This window comes from Manis pentadactyla, chromosome 13 (genome assembly GCF_030020395.1).
Source record: "Manis pentadactyla isolate mManPen7 chromosome 13, mManPen7.hap1, whole genome shotgun sequence".
Classification (NCBI taxonomy): Eukaryota; Metazoa; Chordata; class Mammalia; order Pholidota; family Manidae; genus Manis; species Manis pentadactyla.
The window spans coordinates 105469543-105492467 of record NC_080031.1 but is presented as its reverse complement, the minus strand read 5'-3'; positions in this window follow the sequence as shown (position 1 = coordinate 105492467).

The following is a 22925-nucleotide window of genomic DNA, read 5'->3' as shown; positions in this document are numbered from 1 at the left end:
CTTCCAGTAGAAGTACAAGACCACTGACCGTAGTCACCCTACTGCACACCACATCCCCAAACCCCTCCACTTCGCAACTGCAAGTCTACCTACTGGCCCCTTTCACGCATTTAGTTCACTCCTAAACCACCCTGTTCTCTGAACTCATTAGTTTTGTTTTATTTGTTCACTTGATTTGTTTTTTAGATTCCACATATAAGTGAAATCATATAGTATTTGTCTTTGTCTGATTTATTTTACTTAGCATAATACCTTCAAAGTCCGTCCATGTTGTCACAAATGGCAAAGTTTCATTCTTTTTTTTTTTTTTAAAATAATTATTTTTTATTGAAGGGTAGTTGACGCACAGTATTACATTACATTAGTTTCAAGTGTACAACACAGTGATAAAACATTTATATACATAATTCTAGGTTCCAGCTATCACCCTACCAAGCTGTTACAATATCTTGACTATATTCCTTATGCTATATATTACATCCCAGTTACTTATTTATTTTACCATTGGAAGTCTGTCCTTTTTTATTTATTTATTATTTATTTATTTATTTATTTATTTATTTATTTATTTATTTATTTATTTTTTTTGTGAGGGCATCTCTCATATTTATTGATCAAATGGTTGTTAACGACAATAAAATTCTGTATAGGGGAGTCAATGCTCAATGCACAATCATTAATCCACCCCAAGCCTAATTTTCGTCAGTCTCCAATCTTCTGAGGCATAACAAACAAGTTCTTACATGTAGAACAAATTCTTACATAATGAATAAGTTACATAGTGAACAGTACAAGGGCAGTCATCACAGAAACCTTCGGTTTTGCTCATGCATTATGAACTCTAAACAGTCAGTTCAAATATGAATACTCATTTGGTTTTTATACTTGATTTATATGTGGATACCACATTTCTCTCTTTATTATTATGATTTTTAATAAAATGCTGAAGTGGTAGGTAGATACAAGATAAAGGTAGAAAACATAGTTTAGTGTTGTAAGAGAGCAAATGTAGATGATCAGGTGTGTGCCTGTAGACTATGTGTTAATCCAAGCTAGACAAGGGCAATAAAACATCCACGTATGCAGAAGATTTCTCTCAGAACAGGGGGGGTGAGGTTCTAAGCCTCACCTCTGTTGATCCCCAATTTCTCACCTGATGGCCCCCCTGCGACTGTGCCTGTCTTAGGTTGTTCCTCCCTTGAGGAATCTTACCCGTCTCTGGCTAACCAGTCATCTTCCTGGGCCATACAGGGAAATGTAAAGTTGGTAAGTGAGAGAGAAGCCTTATTGTTTGAAAAGGTTAGCTTTTTACTTCTTTGCATATTTATGCCCTGTGGCTTCTATGCCCAGCATTTGTCTTGAGGTATCTTTACCACTTGGAAGAATTATGATACTCGGTAAATTTGATATGAGGCATGAATTCTATTTAAGGGTTGTAATTAGGAAGGAAGAAGAAAAGCTATAGAAGTAGCAGGCGGCAGAAAACATGGGAAGATTGATTATTTCTTTGACATATCTTCTTGTAGAGTAACTTCAGCATGTATAGGTTTTAAGCTACTACTTAAATTGCGCACACACATTAACATAATAGGAGTATAGTTACATAACCAAAGCATACCTGTAATTACCAGCCATCTCCAGTGAGACCAAGAAAACCAGTTAGGCACCTTAGGCATTTGTGAAAACTTATCTATGATATGGTGGATATTGTCCAACTGAACTTGAACAGTCTGAGAGAAATCAGACAAATTAAAACAACCCATTCCTGGGGAATGTTCACATCCCTTATGTTCTTTTAACAGTAAATAGTCTGTAGTTGTAAGATTTTGGAGTGCTACAATTTGCACTTCTCCTAATTCTTGATTGAGTTCCAACAGTATAGATCCAGTCAAATTTGTTGTTTTACTGTATGCACAGGCCAGCTTAGATATCTCCTTCCTCATTCCCATGCCAAGTCCAGGAACTGGTGGGATGAGTGCATCTACAGCTGTAGCAGTGCGTGGATCTTTGTTGGGGTTTTTTGATGATCATCTTCTGGCATGAGTCTTCCAGAGAGTGCTGATGTTGGAAGTTCTCTTTCATATCGTATCTTAGTTCATTTTCAGGGTAGCCCAATTAGGCTTTGATATTCTGTATAGACGCAAACAGACCCTTTGCCTACACTTTTATATGCCCTTTATACCCTTGTGTAGTACTCATTGGAGGTTACCACACAGGAACTGCCCTTTTTTTTTTTTTTTTTTTTGTATCACTAATCTACACTTACATGATGAATATTATGTTTACTAGGCTCTCCCCTATACCAGGTCTCCCCTATAAACCCCTTTACAGTCACTGTCCATCAGCATAGCAAAATGTTGTAGAATCACTACTTGCCTTCTCTGTGTTGTACAGCCCTCCCTTTTCTCCTACCCCCCCATGCATGTTAATCTTAATACCCCCCTACTTCTCCCCCCCCTTATCCCTCCCTACCCACCCATCCTCCCCAGTCCGTTTCCCTTTGGTACCTGTTAGTCCATTCTTGAGTTCTGTGATTCTGGTGCTGTTTTGTTCCTTCAGTTTTTCCTTTGTTCTTATATTCCACAGATAAGTGAAATCATTTGGTATTTCTCTTTCTCCGCTTGGCTTGTTTCACTGAGCATAATACCCTCCAGCTCCATCCATGTTGCTGCAAATGATTGGATTTGCCCTTTTCTTATGGCTGAGTAGTATTCCATTGTGTATATGTACCACATCTTCTTTATCCATTCATCTATCGATGGACATTTAGGTTGCTTCCAATTCTTGGCTATTGTAAATAGTGCTGCGATAAACATAGGGGTGCATCTGTCTTTCTCAAACTTGATTGCTGCGTTCTTCGGGTAAATTCCTAGGAGTGGAATTCCTGGGTCAAATGGTAAGTCTGTTTTGAGCATTTTGATGTACCTCCATACTGCTTTCCACAATGGTTGAACTAATTTACATTCCCACCAGCAGTGTAGGAGGGTTCCTCTTTCTCCACAGCCTCGCCAACATTTCTTGTTGTTTGTCTTTGGGATGGCAGCCATCCTTACTGGTGTGAGGTGATACCTCATTGTAGTTTTAATTTGCATTTCTCTGATAATTAGCGATGTGGAGCATTTTTTCATGTGTCTGTTGGCCATCTGTATTTCTTTTTTGGAGAACTGTCTGTTCAGTTCCTCTGCCCATTTTTTAATTGGGTTATTTGTTTTTTGTTTGTTGAGGCGTGTGAGCTCTTTATATATTCTGGATGTCAAGCCTTTATCAGATGTGTCATTTTCAAATATATTCTCCCATACTGTAGGGATCCTTTTTGTTCTATTGATGGTGTCTTTTGCTGTACAGAAGCTTTTCAGCTTAATATAGTCCCACTTACTCATTTTTGCTGTTGTTTTCCTTGCCTGGGGAGATATGTTCAAGAAGAGGTCACTCATGTTTATGTCTAAGAGGTTTTTGCCTATGTTTTCTTCCAAGAGTTTAATGGTTTCATGGCTTACATTCAGGTCTTTGATCCATTTTGAGTTTACTTTTGTATATGGGGTTGGACAATGGTCCAGTTTCATTCTCCTACATGTAGCTGTCCAGTTTTGCCAGCACCACCTGTTGAAGAGACTGTCATTTGGCCATTGTATGTCCATGGCTCCTTTATCAAATATTAATTGACCATATATGTCTGGGTTAATGTCTGGATTCTCTAGTCTGTTCCGTTGGTCTGTGGCTCTGCTCTTGTGCCAGTACCAAATTGTCTTGATTACTATGGCTTTATAGTAGAGCTTGAAGTTGGGGAGTGAGATTCCCCCTACTTTATTCTTCTTTCTCAGGATTGCTTTGGCTATTCGGGGTCTTTGGTGTTTCCATATGAATTTTTGAATTATTTGTTCCAGTTCATTGAAGAATGTTGCTGGTAGTTTCATAGGGATTGCATCAAATCTGTATATTGCTTTGGGCAGGATGGCCATTTTGACGATATTAATTCTTCCTAGCCATGAGCATGGGATGAGTTTCCATCTGTTAGTGTCCCCTTTAATTTCTCTTAAGAGTGACTTGTAGTTTTCAGAGTATAAGTCTTTCACTTCTTTGGTTAGGTTTATTCCTAGGTATTTTATTTTTTTTGATGCAATTGTGAATGGAGTTGTTTTCCTGATTTCTCTTTCTGTTGGTTCATTGTTAGTATATAGGAAAGCCACAGATTTCTGTGTGTTGATTTTGTATCCTGCAACTTTGCTGTATTCCGATATCAGTTCTAGTAGTTTTGGGGTGGAGTCTTTAGGGTTTTTTATGTACAGTATCATGTCATCTGCAAATAGTGACAGTTTAACTTCTTCTTTACCAATCTGGATTCCTTGTATTTCTTTATTTTGTCTGATTGCCGTGGCTAGGACCTCCAGTACTATGTTAAATAACAGTGGAGAGAGTGGGCATCCCTGTCTAGTTCCTGATCTCAGAGGAAATGCTTTCAGCTTCTCGCTGTTCAATATAATGTTGGCTGTGGGTTTATCATAGATGGCCTTTATTATGTTGAGGTACTTGCCCTCTATTCCCATTTTGCTGAGAGTTTTTAACATGAATGGATGTTGAACTTTGTCAAATGCTTTTTCAGCATCTATGGAGATGATCATGTGGTTTTTGTCTTTCTTTTTGTTGATGTGGTGGATGATGTTGATGGACTTTCGAATGTTGTACCATCCTTGCATCCCTGGGATGAATCCCACTTGGTCATGGTGTATGATCCTTTTGATGTATTTTTGAATTCGGTTTGCTAATATTTTGTTGAATATTTTTGCATCTACGTTCATCAGGGATATTGGTCTGTAGTTTTCTTTTTTGGTGGGGTCTTTGCCTGGTTTTGGTATTAGGGTGATGTTAGCTTCATAGAATGAGTTTGGGAGTATCCCCTCCTCCTCTATTTATTGGAAAACTTTAAGGAGAATGGGTATTATGTCTTCCCTGTATGCCTGATAAAATTCCGAGGTAAATCCATCTGGCCCGGGGGTTTTGTTCTTTGGTAGTTTTTTGATTACCGCTTCAATTTCGTTGCTGGTAATTGGTCTGTTTAGATTTTCTGTTTCTTCCTGGGTCAATCTTGGAAGGTTGTATTTTTCTAGGAGGTTGTCCATTTCTCCTAGGTTTCCCAGCTTGTTAGCATATAGGTTTTCATAGTAGTCTCCAATAATTCTTTGCATTTCCGTGGGGTCCGTCGTGATTTTTCCTTTCTCGTTTCTGATACTGTTGATTTGTGTTGACTCTCTTTTCTTCTTAATAAGTCTGGCTAGAGGCTTATCTATTTTGTTTATTTTCTCAAAGAACCAGCTCTTGGTTTCATTGATTTTTGCTATTGTTTTATTCTTCTCAATTTTATTTATTTCTTCTCTGATCTTTATTATGTCCCTCCTTCTGCTGACCTTAGGCCTCATCTGTTCTTCTTTTTCCAATTTCGATAATTGTGACATTAGACCATTCATTCGGGATTGCTCTTCCTTTTTTAAATATGCTTGGATTGCTATATACTTTCCTCTTAAGACTGCTTTTGCTGTATCCCACAGAAGTTGGGGCTTAGTGTTGTTGTTGTCATTTGTTTCCATATATTGCTGGATCTCCATTTTGATTTGGTCATTGATCCATTGATTATTTAGGAGCGTGTTGTTAAGCCTCCATGTGTTTGTGAGCCTCTTTGCTTTCTTTGTACAGTTTATTTCTAGTTTTATGCCTTTGTGGTCTGAAAAGTTGGTTGGTAGGATTTCAATCTTTTGGAATTTTCTGAGGCTCTTTTTGTGGCCTAGTATGTGGTCTATTCTGGAGAATGTTCCATGTGCACTTGAGAAGAATGTATATCCCGCTGCTTTTGGATGTAGAGTTCTATAGATGTCTATTAGGTCCATCTGCTCTACTGTGTTGTTCAGTGCTTCCGTGTCCTTACTTATTTTCTGCCCAGTGGATCTATCCTTTGGGGTGAGTGGTGTGTTGAAGTCTCCTAGAATGAATGCATTGCAGTCTATATCCCCCTTTAGTTCTGTTAGTATTTGTTTCACATATGCTGGTGCTCCTGTGTTGGGTGCATATATATTTAGAATGGTTATATCCTCTTGTTGGACTGAGCCCTTTATCATTATGTAGTGTCCTTCTTTATCTCTTGTTACTTTCTTTGTTTTGAAGTCTATTTTGTCTGATATTAGTACTGCAACCCCTGCTTTCTTCTGACTGTTGTTTGCCTGAAATATGTTTTTCCATCCCTTGACTTTTAGTCTGTACATGTCTTTGGGTTTGAGGTGAGTTTCTTGTAAGCAGCATATAGATGGGTCTTGCTTTTTTATCCATTCTGTTACTCTGTGTCTTTTGATTGGTGCATTCAACCCATTAACATTTAGGGTGACTATTGAAAGATATGTACTTATTGCCATTGCAGGCTTTAAATTCGTGGTTACCAAAGGTTCAAGATTAGCCTCTTTAGTATCTTACTGCCTAACTTAGCTCGCTTATTGAGCTGTTATATACACTGTCTGGAGATTCTTTTCTTCTCTCCCTTCTTGTTCCTCCTCCTCGATTCTTCATATGTTGGGTGTTTTGTGCTGTGCTCTTTCTAGGAGTGCTCGCATCTAGAGCAGTCCCTGTAAGATGCCCTGTAGAGGTGGTTTGTGGGAAGCAAATTCCCTCAGCTTTTGCTTGTCTGGGAATTGTTTAATCCCACCGTCATATTTGAATGATAGTCGTGCTGGATACAGTATCCTTGGTTCAAGGCCCTTCTGTTTCATTGTATTAAATATATCATGCCATTCTCTTCTGGCCTGTAGGGTTTCTGTTGAGAAATCTGACGTTAGCCTGATGGGTTTCCCTTTATAGGTGACCTTTTTCTCTCTAGCTGCCTTTAACACTCTTTCCTTGTCCTTGATCTTTGCCATTTTAATTATTATGTGTCTTGGTGTTGTCTTCCTTGGATCCTTTCTGTTGGGGGTTCTGTGTATTTCCGTGGTCTGTTCGATTACTTCCTCCCCCAGTGTGGGGAAGTTTTCAGCAATTATTTCTTCTATGATACTTTCCATCTCTTTTCCTCTCTCTTCTTCTTCTGGGACCCCTATAATACGGATATTGTTCCTTTTGGGTTGGTCACACAGTTCTCTTAATATTGTTTCATTCCTGGAGATCCTTTTGTCTCTCTCTATGTCAGCTTCTATGCGTTCCTGTTCTCTGGTTTCAATTCCATCAATGGCCTCTTGCATCCTATCCATTCTGCTTATAAACCCTTCCAGAGTTTGTTTCATTTCTGAGATCTCCTTTCTGGCATCTGTGATCTCCTTCCGGACTTCATCCCATTTCTCTTGCGTATTTCTCTGCATCTCTGTCAGCATGTTTATGATTCTTATTTTGAATTCTTTTTCAGGAAGACTGGTTAGGTCTGTCTCCTTCTCTGGTGTTGTCTCTGTGATCTTTGTCTGCCTGTAGCTTTGCCTTTTCATGGTGATAGGAATAGTCTGCAGAACTGGGACGAGTGACGGCTGGAAGGACTTCCCTTCTTGTTGGTTTGTGGCCCTCCTCTCCTGGGAGAACAGCGGCCTCTAGTGGCTTGTGCTGGGCAGCTGCGCGCAGACAGGGTTTCTGCTTCCTGCCCGGCTGCTATGGAGTTAATCTCCGCTGTTGCTGTGGGCGTGGCCTGGCTCGGGCAGCTGCTCCAAAGTGGTGGAGTCGCGTTGGAGCAGGAGCTGCTGGGAGGCTATTTATCTCCGTAAGGGGCCTCCCTGCTCCCTGCAGCCCAGGGGTTAGGGTGCCCAGAGATCCCGGATTCCCTACCTCTGGATTAAGTGACCCGCCCTGCCCCTTTAAGACTTCCAAAAAGCACCCACCAAAACAAAACAACGACCACCAAAAAAAAAAAAGAAAAAAAAATTTAAATTAAAAAAAAAAAAAAAGTTTTTAATTAAAAAAAAAAAAAAAAGGTGGTCGTTCGTTTTTCTTTATTCTCCGGTGCCAGCCTCAGGCCTCTGCTCACCGGTCTTTCTGCCCTGTTTCCGTAGTATTGGGGTCCCTGTCCCTTTAAGACTTCCAAAAAGCGCTCGCCAAAACAAAACAGCAAAAAAGCAAAAAAAAAAAAAATGGTCGCGCACTTTTCTTATGTCCTCTGTCGCCCAGCCTCCAGTGCCCGCTCACTGTTCTTGCTGACCTGTTTTCCTAGTATCGAGCGCCCTGCACTCTGGCCCGGATGGCTGGGGCTGGGTGTTCGGCAGCCCTGGGCTCTGTCTCCCTCCCGCTCTGCCTGCTCTTCTCCCGCCGGGAGCTGGGGGGAGGGGCGCTCGGCTCCCGCGGGGCCGGGGCTTGTATCTCACCCCCTTCACGATGCGCTGGGTTCTCTCAGGTGCGGATGTGGTCTGGATATTGTCCTGTGTCCTCTGGTCTTTATTCTGGGAAGGGTTGTCTTTGTTATATTTTCATAGATATATGTTGTTTTGGGAGGAGATTTCCGCTGCTCTACTCACGCCGCCATCTTCCGCCCCCAGTCCTCAAGTTTCATTCTTTTTTAAAGTTGAACTATATTCCACTGTGTGTGTGTGTGTGTGTGTGTGTGTGTGTGTGTGTGTGTGTGTGTTTGTGTGTGCGCGCAATACCATGCCTTCTTCATCCATTCACCCATCGATGGACACTTAGGTTGTTTCCCTATTTTGGCTATTGTAAATAATGCTGCAGTGAACAGGGGGTGCATATATCTTTTCAAGTTAATGTTTTGTTTTCTTTGAATAAATGCCCAGAAGTGGAATTGCTGGATCACATGGCAGCTGTGTCTTGCATTTTTTGAGGAACCTCCGTATTGTTTTCCATTGTGGCTGCACCAATTTACATTCCCACCAACAGCACATGAGGGCTCCCTTTTCTCCACATCCTCGCCAACACTTGTTATTTCTTGTCTTTTGGATAGTGGTCATTCTAAGAGGTGTGAGGTGATACCTCACTGTTGTTTTGATTTGCATTTCCCTGCTTGTAAGTGATGTTGAACACCTTTTCTTGTGACTGTCCATCTGTATTTCTTCTTTGAAAAATGCCTGTTCAGATCCTTTGCCCACTTTTTAATCAGATCGTTTTTTTTGGCTATTAAGTTGTATGTGTTCTTTGTATATTTGGATATTAACCCCTTATTAGATTTATAATTTGCAAATATTTTCTCCTATTCAGTAGGCTGCCTTTGCATTTTGTTGATGGTCCCCTTTGCTGTGCAGCAGCCTTTTAGTTTGATGTGGTCCTACTTGTTCATTCTTGCTTTTGTTGCCTTTGTTTTCAGAGTGATACTTTGACATCTGCCTTGGTGCGTGTCCCACCTGTCCTCAAACTCTCCAATGGCTTCCCATTTCTCAGAAAGAAAGTTAACTCCTTAAAATGTTCTCTTAAACCCTCAAGATCCCACCTCTCCTTGGAGATTAGCACGTCTCTAGTCTCATCTAATCTACCCCCATGTAACTTCCATGAGGGCAGGAATATTTGTTTTTTCCCAATATTCCCAGTGCCTAGAATAGTACCTGGCACACAGTAAGCACTTAAACATATTCATTAAATGACCGAATAACTGTTAAAGGATTCACATAGTGCTTGGCTGTGTTAAGTCAGGAATCATTCCATTATAAAAAGAAAACCAATTTAAATGGAATGTGACTCGATCACTTTCAGTGTGACTGGACATTCAGGGGCTCATTACTTTCAGGGAAGCTCCTTCCAGGAACTCAAATGAAGCCCTTAGTCACTGACTCCCTTTGCCTGTTGTCTCTTTTTCTTCCCCGTTATCTTCATTCTCCAGCAGGCTCTCTTGGTCACTATAAACTTCAGTTTTACTTAACACCATATTAGCAACACCAGTGCGGGCGGGAAAAGCACGTCCTTTCCAACAACTCCATCCAAAGTCCCAGGAGACAATCTCATTGGCTTAGCTTCAATCAGGTGTGTCTCCCTGAACCAATGGCTATGACCCAGGGAAATGAAATGCTTACCCTGGCCAGGCCCAATCACTGACCATCCCTGGAGGAGGAGGAGAGAGTAGCGGAATCAGGTCCACGAGGACGCCATAGACCGAGAGCGGGAGAGCTGCTGCCGTAAAGGGGAGCAAAGGCACCATTTCCAGGTTCATCGCAAATCACCACCACACTGATCGTTGGGAAGCCTGGGCCTGACCTTGTCACAGTTATGCTTCGGGATCCTCAGTGAGTCCCCATTGAAATAAATGCCAAAATTCTTGGGCTGCGATTGGAGGCTTATCAGAATGTAGGCCCAGTCTGTTCTTCCAGTTGTCTATTCACTGAGCCGCATTCCCTTCATGCAGGAACACCGCAGCACGTGCTGTTCTCGGAACATCATTTATTCATCGATCCGGCCGCACATGTACATGCATAATACTTATAAGGCACCTGCTGTATGCTCCCGACCCTTGCTCACTGGTGACGGCCCTGGAATGCCTTTTGCCTCCTCTGTGCAGATAAAAACCAACACGTTCTTTATGGCCCAGGTTAACCATATTTTCTAAGATTTCCCCATTCTTCTCCTTCCCCCAATGCAGCTCAGAATGATATGTTTCTCCATAGTACTTTATTATTTATTACTCTCTTGATGCAGATTTTTTTTTGGCCTTGGGTTAATGTTATCTGTGTATATACCTGGCTCCCCTACTGGACTCTCAATTCTTTGAGGGCTTGGACGCTTCTCCCCCTACAGAGCCAGACAGCTTGTGATAGCCCTGCACACACAGGGGAGGTCTAAGAACTGTTTGGGAAATGAATGAATAACAAACTGAATTGATTTAAACCTTTAATTTCTCCTTTATCATCACCGTGGTATGTTTATTTGTATAGCACACTTGGATTTATAAGACATTTTGGGGCCTTTTATTTACTTTCCATAATGGTGTTCTGAACTAGGTATTATCTCTATTTTAAGGATGAAAAACTGGAGTCTCAGATCAGGTAACTTTTTGGCTGCACAGTGGTAAGGATAATAATTGAATTCAGACTTTTGACTCTATATTGGTCATAAGGATTTTGACAACAAGTGATGGCAACTCAAGTTTAAGCATAAAAGAAATTTATTGGTTAACTGGTGGCCCTCAAAAACCACGCATTTTGATATTCATGCTGTTGTATAGTGCCGTCCGTCAGTGACCCCCGAGTTTGGACATGTGACTTGTTTTGGCTGATGGGACTTCAGCAAATGTGACGTAAACAGATACTTGATAAGTTGCTGGCAAATTGGGACTTGCCTGCTTGGAATGCTCCCTCTTGAAATCCAACTGGTTGGGGAAATTATGCAGAACAAAAATTGTAGCTAGCAGAGCCGGGCAGGGACTGCAAAAGGCCAGCATTGCTCCCCAGGTCAGGCGAGTGTTCTTCCTGTCATGGAATCATTGACTGTCGAAATTAACAAGCTCAAGTCCAGTTCTTTCATTTTACAGACACTGCAGTTCAGGCCCAGAGAAGACCATTTCCCCCGATTATCAGGCCCAGCACCCCCAGGATCCCAGCTCCTGGTCTGAATCTCTTTATGTCCCTCTGTGTTTCCTCCCCAGTAGCGATGGTTCTCGGGAGTGGGTTGGAGAGGAGCCCGTGTGTGTGAGTCTGTGTGTGCTGCTGGGAGTGTGATCTGGGCAGGCACGTTGGAGGGGCCTTGTGTGTGGGGCGGCAGGGGGGCAGGGAGGGTGATGCAATCCCCCAGGGGCTCTGTTACCAGCACCTAGTGCCCGTCTAGGTGGAGACCCGTGTTCACACACAGATCAGGTCCCCCAGATTATGGTTAGTCTGACCTGACTGATCTCCAGTCACACATGCCCCTCGGCCTTCACAGACACCGCTGACTGCTAAACCATGCAGCCCAGGACACCCCTCTGAAGTGCTAGAAAATTTTCATAGGGGAGAAGTACTTACAATGTTTGAAACCTCAGGCTTCATATAGTACCCTGCTTGATGTGAATTCGTGACTCTTAAGGGCAATTTTGGTGAAATTTCTAGAACATTTTGTTTCCTCAGGCAAAAAAAATGGCTTTTGCTGCATGAGCAACAGTTTCACATCTACTCCAGAGAAAGACAATCAATTGCAGCCCCTGACAAATCAATAAATACAGGTAGGAGTTCAGATTCTTCCTGTTCATTGTACCCATCATTCTCTTCTTTCCCATCCCTACTAGAGATGGAGTTGTAAGATGTTCATTCTCAGAGAGAAGTCAGCATTTATTTAGTCAACTGATGATTTTAGAAATGAGGAAATAGAGGCTCAGAGAGGGCTAAGGGCATGTTCTGGTTGCACAGTAATTCTGTGGATTGAGTTGGGATCAAAGATCTCATGTGCTGTCTCTGAGGCAAATCCTCTTCCCACAGCCCTGAAATGTTTGGTGATTTCAGTGACAGCTCTGTCCCAGGATGGGGACTAGGTTATGAAGAAAGGAAGATTCTGAGTTTCAAAGGAAAATGATTAATAACAGGGGGACCTCAGGGAGTGAAGAGAATGATCTAGATTTTTCCAGTAGACATTCTGGACTTTACTGCCAGTATTCAGCCAAAATAGGACACTTGGATCTAAAAATCTTTAAGAGGTTTTTATACTCACAAGCCCCATAGAAAATTACCCATGCTATGTTTCATTTTCTCTGGGTCCTGCCCCAATTTTCTGAGGTTCAGAGAGATTAAGCAATTTACCCAAGATCGCACAGCTAGAGGGAACTAATTCCAAAGCCTGTGCCCTTTGCATCACCCTTCACTGCCTTTTAAGGGGCTGGGCATAATCCTTACCATAAATGGAATTAAAAGTGTTTTGTCCTAAGGAAAAGATCACAGGGATAATGTGGGAGTTTATTTATATTTAAATGCTTCATAGTACAATTCGTTGAGGATGTGAGCTCCAGGGTCTGACTGTCCAGCATAAAATTCAGTTTCCATCACTTATGGCTGTGTGTCCTTGGGGGTTCATTTGGCCCCTCCAAGGTCTTCTTTTACTTCTTATCTATACAGTGGACATAATTTAAACATTTACTTCATTGTGTTGATATGAGGGTAAAAGGGAGATAATGCTTGTAAATCATTTATTTAACACTGTGCCTGGCACTTAAGTGGCTCAAAAATCTTAGCTGTTATTTGATTTTATAATGTACAGTATTATTTGGGGAATAGGATGATGCAGGAAGGGAAAAGATGAAAGTGAAAAGACTAGCCCTTTGTCACACTTACCTGGGCCTTATGTGCTGGTTCCTTTGCATTTCCTGAGCTCACACCTCTCCTCCCCTGTCGGTTAGATTATATCGGCTCATTCCCAAGGGGAGAGAGGAGTGAAGTTGCTCAGCGGCAACCCACCTAGGTGTGTGCACGTGCGCAGAAGATCATCTTTGCAGGATCCTTTGAAATAGAGAAAACTCAGAAATGACCTACGTTAGTTTATAAAGAACAGGTTATATTGACTACGGTACATCTCAGAGTATGTGGCACTGTCCTTCCAGGTGCTTAAGATAAAACCTTGGACTCATCTTTGCTTCCTTTTTACCCCCCTCCTCTCGTGAACACCCTCCGTAAATCCTGTTGACTCGACCTTCAAAACAGGTGCAGAATGTGACCCGCCCGCATTACCTGCACAGCTTCTGCCCTGATCTTACGCCGCTATCACCTCTTTCATAGCTGTTTGCAGTCACCCTCAGCCTGGTCTTCCTGCTTGCACGCGTGCCCTTTGCAGCTACAGAGGCATCCTTGCTGTTCCTTGGACGTTCCTACCGTAGGGCCTCTGCACGGGCTGCACCTGCTGCCTCGAAACCTCTTCCCCGCGAAGCCCTCACGGCCCCTCCCTCATCTGCTCGCGCCTGCTCCGCAGTGACGCCCGTTCTGTCCGCCTTGTCTTTAATTGCCGTCTGCTTCCTTGTGAGTTTAGTGCTCCTGGTCCCCTTTACCCTGCTGGTTTTTTTTTTTTCATAGCAATTATCACTTTTTCTATATACAATCACCTGATTTATTAAGTATGCTTTTTGTTTCTTTCCACCAGAGTGTCAGCTCCATGAAGGCAATGATTTTTGCTGTGTTTTTTGCTTTTGTTGTTGTTTATTATTACATCCCTAGAATAGTTTCAAGCATACAGTAGGTGCATCATAAATATTTGTTGAAGAATGAATGAATTCTTTATGAGTTAGTATAGAATATTTAAGTCAGTGAAGACGGTCTATATGTATTAAGATGGAAAGATCTCAGGAATACATTTTTACATCAAAAAATCAGTTGTAGAGGTGTATATATACATATATATACACACACACACTTAAATGGAGTTATAACATATATATATACATATATTATAACTTAATTTATGTTTAAAAAAACAAAACTGTTATTTGTATCTTTATACATATGTATGTAGATGCATAAAATGTTGGCAAGTCCATATTCTAGACTCTGAGTTATTTTTTAGGAAGAGTGAAGGAAATCTTTTGTTTTATTCTTTATACCCTCTCTGCTTCCTAAAATTTATCCAACAGAAGTCTGTATTCATGTATTACTTATGTAAATTTATATATGGATTTTCCTAAGTCAGTGTAAATTTTGAAAAAAAAACCTTAAATACATGTACAGAAAATTTAACACCCTTGTTATAGTTCCCTTAATCAGCTAACCTAGACCGGTTGCCAGCGAGAGGTTGGAAATGGCTGGGGAGTATCTGACCAGCTGATCATTCTTGCCCACTTGACCTGATGCCCTCCTCCCCAGACATATACTTTTCCGCACGAGACTGTGAGCTCCCCGGGAGCAGAGCTAGGATGGTCTGGGCTGCTGTCCTAACCCTGTCTCCTAGCGCGGAGCTTTGGACGTAGAGGAGCTAAGCACATACCTGTTTAACTGCAGCCGTTCATCCCTGTCCCCTGGAGCCCTGGAGCAGCCCCCCTCCCCAGGGCTCTCTGGGTGCCGCCTTACCTTGCTCCCCCCCCTGCAGGGGGCAGTCTTCAGTGGCTTAAACAAGCCAGGCCTCCCCCTGGAGCAGTGGTTGGCAATCCATTGGACACACGAATACTTTCCATAACATTTATTTCATAACACCCCTTTATTACTCTCGAATGATATTAACAGAGTAATATTAATTGAATAATTAAAAATAACCCACCTACAAATATAACTTCAAAAACCAATACAATTCCCTTGCTCTAACATAAAGAGAAAGGAAAGTAGTTGATAATAAATTACTACATATTTTAACAGCAAATGCTTGGGTGTGATTTCCCTGGAAGACATGAAGCGTTCAGACGTTCTGCCTATGTCTAGAACCCCTGTGAGTGCAAGAGCCATAGGTGCTGGCAGATTACAGGAGCAGCATTCAAGCTCAGTTTTCCAAAACGGCCCACAGTTGTGGGTAGAGCTTTGAATGAGACAAAGTACAAGCTTTCCTTAATTTGTATTCATTTCAGTCACCCAAAATGTACTGTATATTAAAATCAACCTCCCCATGCCCACCAAACACAGACAAGTTCGAGGCTCAGATCATCACAAATGGGTGGTTTGCCTGCATGAGAGCTGAGGTGGGGGAGAATGTTTTGTGGGGCAGGACTGGCCTTCATACTGCAGAGCGACTGCACCCCTGGCCTCCCACCCACTCAGTGTCAGTGGTGTTCATTCATTGTGAGTACAGTGCTAAAAGGAAATGTTTCCACACATGTCCATAATGCCCCTCGGGGGACACTACTGGCCCCATCAAGAACTTTCACCCTAGCTGTGCTGTCTGATAGGGTAGCCACAAGTCATGGCTGCCCTTGAAATATGGCTACTGCTACTAAGGAACTAAGCTTTTAATTTAATCTAATTTACACGTACATTTTTAAACTGATGCTCAGTTCAGTTATTAGAGAGTTTTTAAGTATGATTGGAACAACTTGAGTATATGAATCTACCTTGTCAACTATAAATTTCATGAGATCTGAATACAGATCAAATATTTCTGATTGAAAGTTTAGCAAATTAACTGAGATGTTCTAAAATCCATACAGGAGTTTGAAGATTTAGTAGGTAAAAAAGAATATAGAATATCGTATGAATACCATTCTCATATTGGATTACATGTCAAAATGATAAAGGTTCAGTTATATTAGATGAAGTGCTATTAAAATGAATTTCACCTATTTTGGCATTTTTAAAGTTGCTACTGGAAAATTAAAAAATACATATGTGGATTACATTTTATTTCTATCGGAGAACGCAGGCTCTGAGATCTCTTCTTGCTTTGTGGCTGAAGGAATGTGTAGTAAGTCGGATGTGGGAGAGGAGTTGGGACATGAGCCCCTTGTTCTGCAGCCTGTAAACTAGGGGCCGCAGGGACAGGGTCTTGCTTGAAGTGGGGGGCTAATCCTAAGTGGTTATTATTTTTTAATGAAGTCCCAGATTTTGGCCTGTGGTTTCTGGCAGGGATGATGTTTTTCCACTACACTCACCCTCTGCTGGGCCCTCTGGGAACCTTCCCTTTATAGTCTGATGTGGGGGTTTTGGCCTGTGATACAAAGACTCCGGCAAGCTCTGCTCAGAGGCAGTGGTTTCAAGGCATCTCAGAGTACCAGGAAGATGGCCTCCCTCATCACTCTGGTGATTTACAGATAATACAGGTGGTTAAATACCAAAGCAGACTGTGGGGTCTCCTCTGGGGCTGTGCACACAAAACTAACTGTGTGGGTAACTAAGTTACATCCTAGCCACAGAGAGGCCTTGCTGATCATGTATTCAGAAGTCTCTTATGGGTTTCAGATTACGACTAGACTAGTTAAAAGAATTTTCTGCCTCACTTTTATGGAACTGAATTTTCCCCTAAGTAGTCCATTTGATGGTGAGAAGCATGAATTTTGGAGCCAGACCTGGGTGCGATTTCACGGCTGTGGGGCCCTGGGGGCATAACTTAACCTCTCTGAGCTTTAGTTTCCCATTTCCCTGTCTGTGAAATACATCTGTCATTCATAGCAAATCCCGATAAGCAGCAGCTGTTTTTCACTATGAAGAGGGTGAGAGTGGGCGGTGGGGATGATGTTTAAGCAGGAAAGCATTTTAGAACAGCATCTCTGAGACTGTTTTCCCCAGAACACTTGTCACATGAAATAGAATTCCAACAGTAACAAGTTTTGTGGGCACTGGGTTTTGGAGATGGCGGATCCCCCAGTGGAGACTGACTAAGTACGTCAGCATGTTTAATATTTGGAGAAGGCTTGCAGTAAAGAAATCGGTTTCACTTGGCTTAACCAGCCTTTCCCAAACTTATTTTTTTAGGGTTTTTTTTTCAAGAAATAACTATTGGCTCTTTGTGGGTCATACTTTGGAAAATGATGGAATGGGAGAAAATGTCTTACCTTCGAATCAGACCCCCAGTATCCCCCACTTCAGGTAGGCTTGGCTTCTCACCTGATTGTCCTGTGATGTGGGGAAGACAAGAGAGACAAGCCCCCAGACTGTGTCCCATGTCACCAAGCCCCGTAATGAGAAACCTGTTCCCCAGGGAGCCCAGACAGCCTTGAAAAAAATTTTATTAAATGGTCACATGAGATATGATAGTCTCTTGAAATTGCTATTTTGGTGGTGGTGGAGCAAAGGGGAGACTATAAACTGTAATTTTGTTTTTCGTGTCTTTTATAAATTCCCATGAACTCCAACAACTCTCTACAAATGATCAATAAGTACAGTAATCTTCTGATATAACAATATTTCAAAAGGAAAAGCTAGAGTGGGGTTTAAATACACACACATATTCTGCATAGTAAGGTATGAGCAGAATAAAAAGACATGTTTAATTTATAAGACCTACTCTGATTAGAAATGATAAAGGTGGAAAGATTGCTAACAGGTAATGTTCATACTCAATTTGTTATAATCGCACCTTTCTTTCATCAAGACACATATATAATATAATCCCCCAAATCCCAAAGTACACATAAAAATAAAGTCCAGTAAATGACATCAGATAGGATAGGATAAAAATTCTACTCCTTCAAAGATTCAGAGCATAGCAGTGTTTAAATCAAAATGCATAGGAACAAACCTACATGTCTATGAATATTTTTGTAAAAACATTATTTGCCCTCATTTTTATTATAAACGTTTCAGACATAAAAATTTTGGAAGACTAATAAATAGACAACTATCAAGAATTGTTAACATTTTTTCCATTTTTTGTTTCACATATATGCATATATATTTAAATAGGCATATATACTCAGGGGATAAACTTTTTCCTAATGAATTACAGACATCATGACACTTCACCTTAAATATTTCAGCATGAATCTCCTGCAAAAAGGACATTGTACCACATCATCACCTAGCACTACCCTGCCTAACAAAATCAACAGTACTTCTCTTGTTCCATCTGATACCAACTCTAGAGTCAAGTTTCTCCAGGAACTAATCAAGGCTCATATTTTATACTTAGTCACATCTCTTTAAATCTAAAAATGTTCCTCCCACCCCAACATTGTTTCCCAGCACATTGACTTTTTGGTGAGACCAGTTGTCTTGCAAGGATGTCCCACATAATTTTGCACATCTGGTTATTTGCTCTGGGGGTCACTTAACTCATTCTTCTCTCTTCTGGGCTTCTTGTAAACCAAAAGTAGGTCTGAGGTCTCGATTAGGTAAATATTAAATATTTTTGGCTAGAATATCTCATCAATGGGGCCATCATTTATTCCTGTTCCGGTGTAACTACGCATACATAGCACATTTCACATCACGAATGTCCTGGTTTGCTCGCCCCAGAGCATCCCCTTAGGAGAGCCAGAATCAGCAGGTCCCACCATCAGGGACACCCAGTCTAATCACTTGGTTGGTTGTCCATCAGAGCTTTTAAAAAGTATAAGCTCCACGAGATTATAAATTGATAGCCTTTCTTATGTAAGTCAACTCTACTTTCAATTACCCATTGACATTTTCTGTGACTGGGTACAATCCTAAAGAAACAGTTCTCTCTTAAATTTGAATTAAATTAAAGTCACTTCTTGTGTTAAAATGGTATGAAAAATATATTTTTATATTAAATTGATATGATTTCCTATTATTTGAATTTGACCAGAGGAAAAATGGCAGCAGGTTGAAGATTTAATTCTTTCCAACCCATTGCATAAATTATATTTGTTCTTTTAAAATGGTACAAACAGCTTACTTAAAAAAGCAACTCTTTTTCTAATACAAAAATCAATACTAGCTCATTATGAGAAATTTAGAAAAATACAGAGAAGTGTGAAAGAGAAAACAAAAACCACCTCAATCCCCTCCTCAGAGCCATAGTTAACATTTTAATGTATCTATTTTGAGTCTTGCCTTTTATTTGTCTCATTTTGAATCCTGAAGACTTGGCCTGGCAATGGTCACGTTTGGGGGCCAAAAATATGGCCGGACAGAAATACGGGCTGTACTCCATCGTGGCTGGGGACCTCACTGACTGTCCCCAGCTCTCAGGGCGGTTTCAGTCCAAGCCTTTCTTCTGGTCACCTTGGGGGTGGCTCTGGGTCTTGGGAAGGTGGTATCTTTTGTCCCCTGGGGATCCCTTCTGTGCCACGGGTCGTTCAGGACTGCCAGGAATATTTGCCATTTGCCCTGACTGAAGCCTGACAAGATATTTGAAAGAACTTTTTTCTTTAAGTAGCTCTATGGTCAGAAGTTGGCTAAACTGGGAGCTGGTATTCAGGGTCTGAGAGGAACTTTTTTTTTTACACCTTCTCCCCTAAGTTAAGATGAAACGATGTACCCAGGGGAAGAGAAAAACATTCTGAACCTTTGTGGAAGGATTCACTAAAACATCCCAAAGAAACACACCTCTAAATCTAGAACATAGAAATCTTTGGATTTCTATCTTACGTGAAGACCTTCTCCCTTATATAAAGAAGCAAGCTGAGGATAATGTAGTTAAAATAAAATAGAGAGTTTGGCTTTCTCTCTGTTAAAAGGACAAAGGTTTCTTGGAATATTGGTCTACTCTTGATAAGATATTTAAAAGGTTTTTTTTTCTCTAAACTTGCAGTTAATTACCTGCAAAGCAAGGATTTTGTGTCTTAAAGAATAATTTACTGTGCTTCACTCTGTCTTTATCAGGCCTTTGATTACTTAAAAAACCCCAGTCTTCTCCTTATTGAAAGAGCTAAGTTTTGTTCACAACTATAAAACCTTGTGTATTTGACTTTAAAATCTGCTGTGACTTTAGTTAAATTGATAATTAAGGATTATTTCCTTAATATCTAAGATCCTATTTAGTCAAATGTTCATACCTTTTGATAACTTCCCCAAATCAAATTCTAGATGGCATCTTTTTGACCTCAAAGTAATTGAGATTTCCCAGAGGGCTCCTGGAAAATCTTGAAGGATTTGTCTCTCACACTGCAAGAGAGATTTTAAACTACTTAGGTTTATTTTGTGTGTTAAAGTATGTGGGAAGCATTGGTAAAAAATAAGTGATAATAAACCTTTTAAGGTTACATGTATATGGATATATGTCACTAATATAGGTATTCCAGAAATTGGTTTAAGTTTCTAGAGAATTGCTGATACACTCTCAAAGAATCCACCAATAAGGCCATCGATACACAGCAAAGTTCCCTAGACTTCCTTGCTAAGGTGGTTTTAGATAGTAGCGTCGCTTTGGATTGCTTACTGGCTGAACAAGGAGTCTGTACCACAGTAAATACCTCCTGGAGGGCCTAGATCGGCATCTCTGGTATCGTAGAAAATACACACAAATTGACAAACAAGCCACTGGGCTAGAACAGGCTGGTGCTCTTTGCAGGTACATTTTTTGATTCATTCGATAGCAGCTGTTTTGTTTGTGGGGGTCCCGGCTAAGGAGTATACTTTGTCTCTTGGTGGTGTCCTCCAGTAGCTATCACTGTAGTCTTTCTGGGGTGCTGGGTTCTCTCAAAGGTCTTCAATGTATTTTTGCCACCATCAGCGTACATCAGATGGTCTCACTGAACTTGGAGAAACGGAAACAAGATTAGCAACCAGATGGACAGCAAAACAATCCTTCCATGTATCTGACATCATACCCAAAGAGTTTCACGATGAGACAAGAACAACTTAACTTTGCGAGTGACTGAGGGTGGCAGTAATACCAAGCGTTTGGGCAGTCTCTCATGTGTGAGAGGATGACCAGAAGGGGGAAATTGTCAACTTAATTAAACAAGGAGGCCACTCAACTGATGTGGCTTTAATGCTTTGGCATGTGGCCACAGAAGCAAACTGAAACCTAAGCCTCATGGTTATGACATCGAGGTGCTAAGGACGTCCGATCACAAACAGCTGACATGCTCTAAACGATAGCCCGTCAGTCATTTCCTTACTTCACTTCCTCCTCTCTCTCTAAGCATCTGTGCTTCAGCTCCTGCAGGTGGAGTGAACCAAACTGCTTCTGGTTCGTGGTGCTTGGTTTTCAAACCAGTTTTGCCCAAATAAAGCTCTAATAAGTTAAAAGAAATTATTTTCTTAAGATAAATTATTGGGTTGAAAGGAATGAATTTTTTTCATTTATTTTCCTCCTGATTATCAGAGTAAGATAAGCTTATCACATAATTAAAATATAGTAAAACGGGGAAAGAAAAAAATAGTCATTCAGAGTCTTGCACCCAGGGGCAATTGATGTTAATGTTTCAACATTATTTCTTCTGATTGATGCAGTTAGTTTCTTTCTTAGTGAGGTTCAAAGTTATGACCACTTTTAAGACTTTTGATAATACTGCCAAATGCTTTCAATTTATCAATTACCTTTTTTCTGGAAGTATGTAAGTTGCGACGGTTCTGAAAACACTTACATCTAAAAATTATCAGGTAAGCATGATTGTTTTAAAACTCCCCACGATTTCCGTCTGGCTCACTGACAGTCTGTTCGGGGACACAGGGAAGGGCAGAAAAAAGTGTAGAATAAATGCTACTTGGAAAACTCCTCACTAGCTTTTGACTTCTTTGCATAACTAAGGGATTCTTTTTACATAGTCAGGCTCCCATTCAATTCAATTGTATTCATAATTCTAACTTAATTTTAATTTAACAATTTTCCAGATGGCAGAAGCATGATTGTGCAAAGTGCACCAGTGTAGAGGCTTTGGTTGAAGGCACCTTTCTGAAAGGCTGCCTTTGCTGATGGGTAATTGAAGATGCCTCCTTGACAAGCAGCTGTGCTAGTCAGCTCACTGGTCCTTCCGGATGAAGACAGGCTGTCAGTCATCTACTAATACCTATTTCCTGGGATGAATAGAAGAAAATACTCTCCTACTTAGGCTTTCCAATCTTTTTCATGGCATGACACACATAGATAATAAAGATACTTGTTCTATATACTGGGGTAAATGAATGAGGCCGATGTCCCCAGAGGCGACCGTCTGGAAGCCTGCAGCCCCAGCGGGCTGTCCTGAAGGCTGAGGGTGTTTCATCTTCCTGGAATCCATTCATGGCATGTTCAGGCCAGCTCTGCATCCTATGGAACCTCGAGGAATGTGTCGTCTCTTTCTTTTTTTAAACTCTGTATGTGATGTGTGTGTCTTTCCTATTCCTTGCACTGATTACACAGGGGCCTTATGACTGTGAAGCCCATTAGTAGAAATGTAGATTTTTTTGGATGACTTTCTGATTGTACCTTTTCACTATTCTCCACAAAATGTATTCAATTCCTGTTCTAAAAGTTTTGTTTATTTGATTTCTCTCTTCTGGAAGTCATTAAGTCAACAATTATTAACTGAGTTCTATTATGTACCATTTTGATAAACACCGGGGATCAAGAGGTGGAAAGATGGTATCTGACTCTAAGGTCATGCCATGGAAAGGATGGAAAGCGCTAATTAGGAGAGTATTTTCTTCTATTCATCCCAGCAAACAGGCATTAGTAAGTGACTGATAGCCTGTCTTCATCCGGAAGGACCAGTGAGCTGACTAGCACAGCTGCTTGTCATAGAGGCATCTTCAATTACCCATCAACAAAGGCAGCCTTTCAGAAAG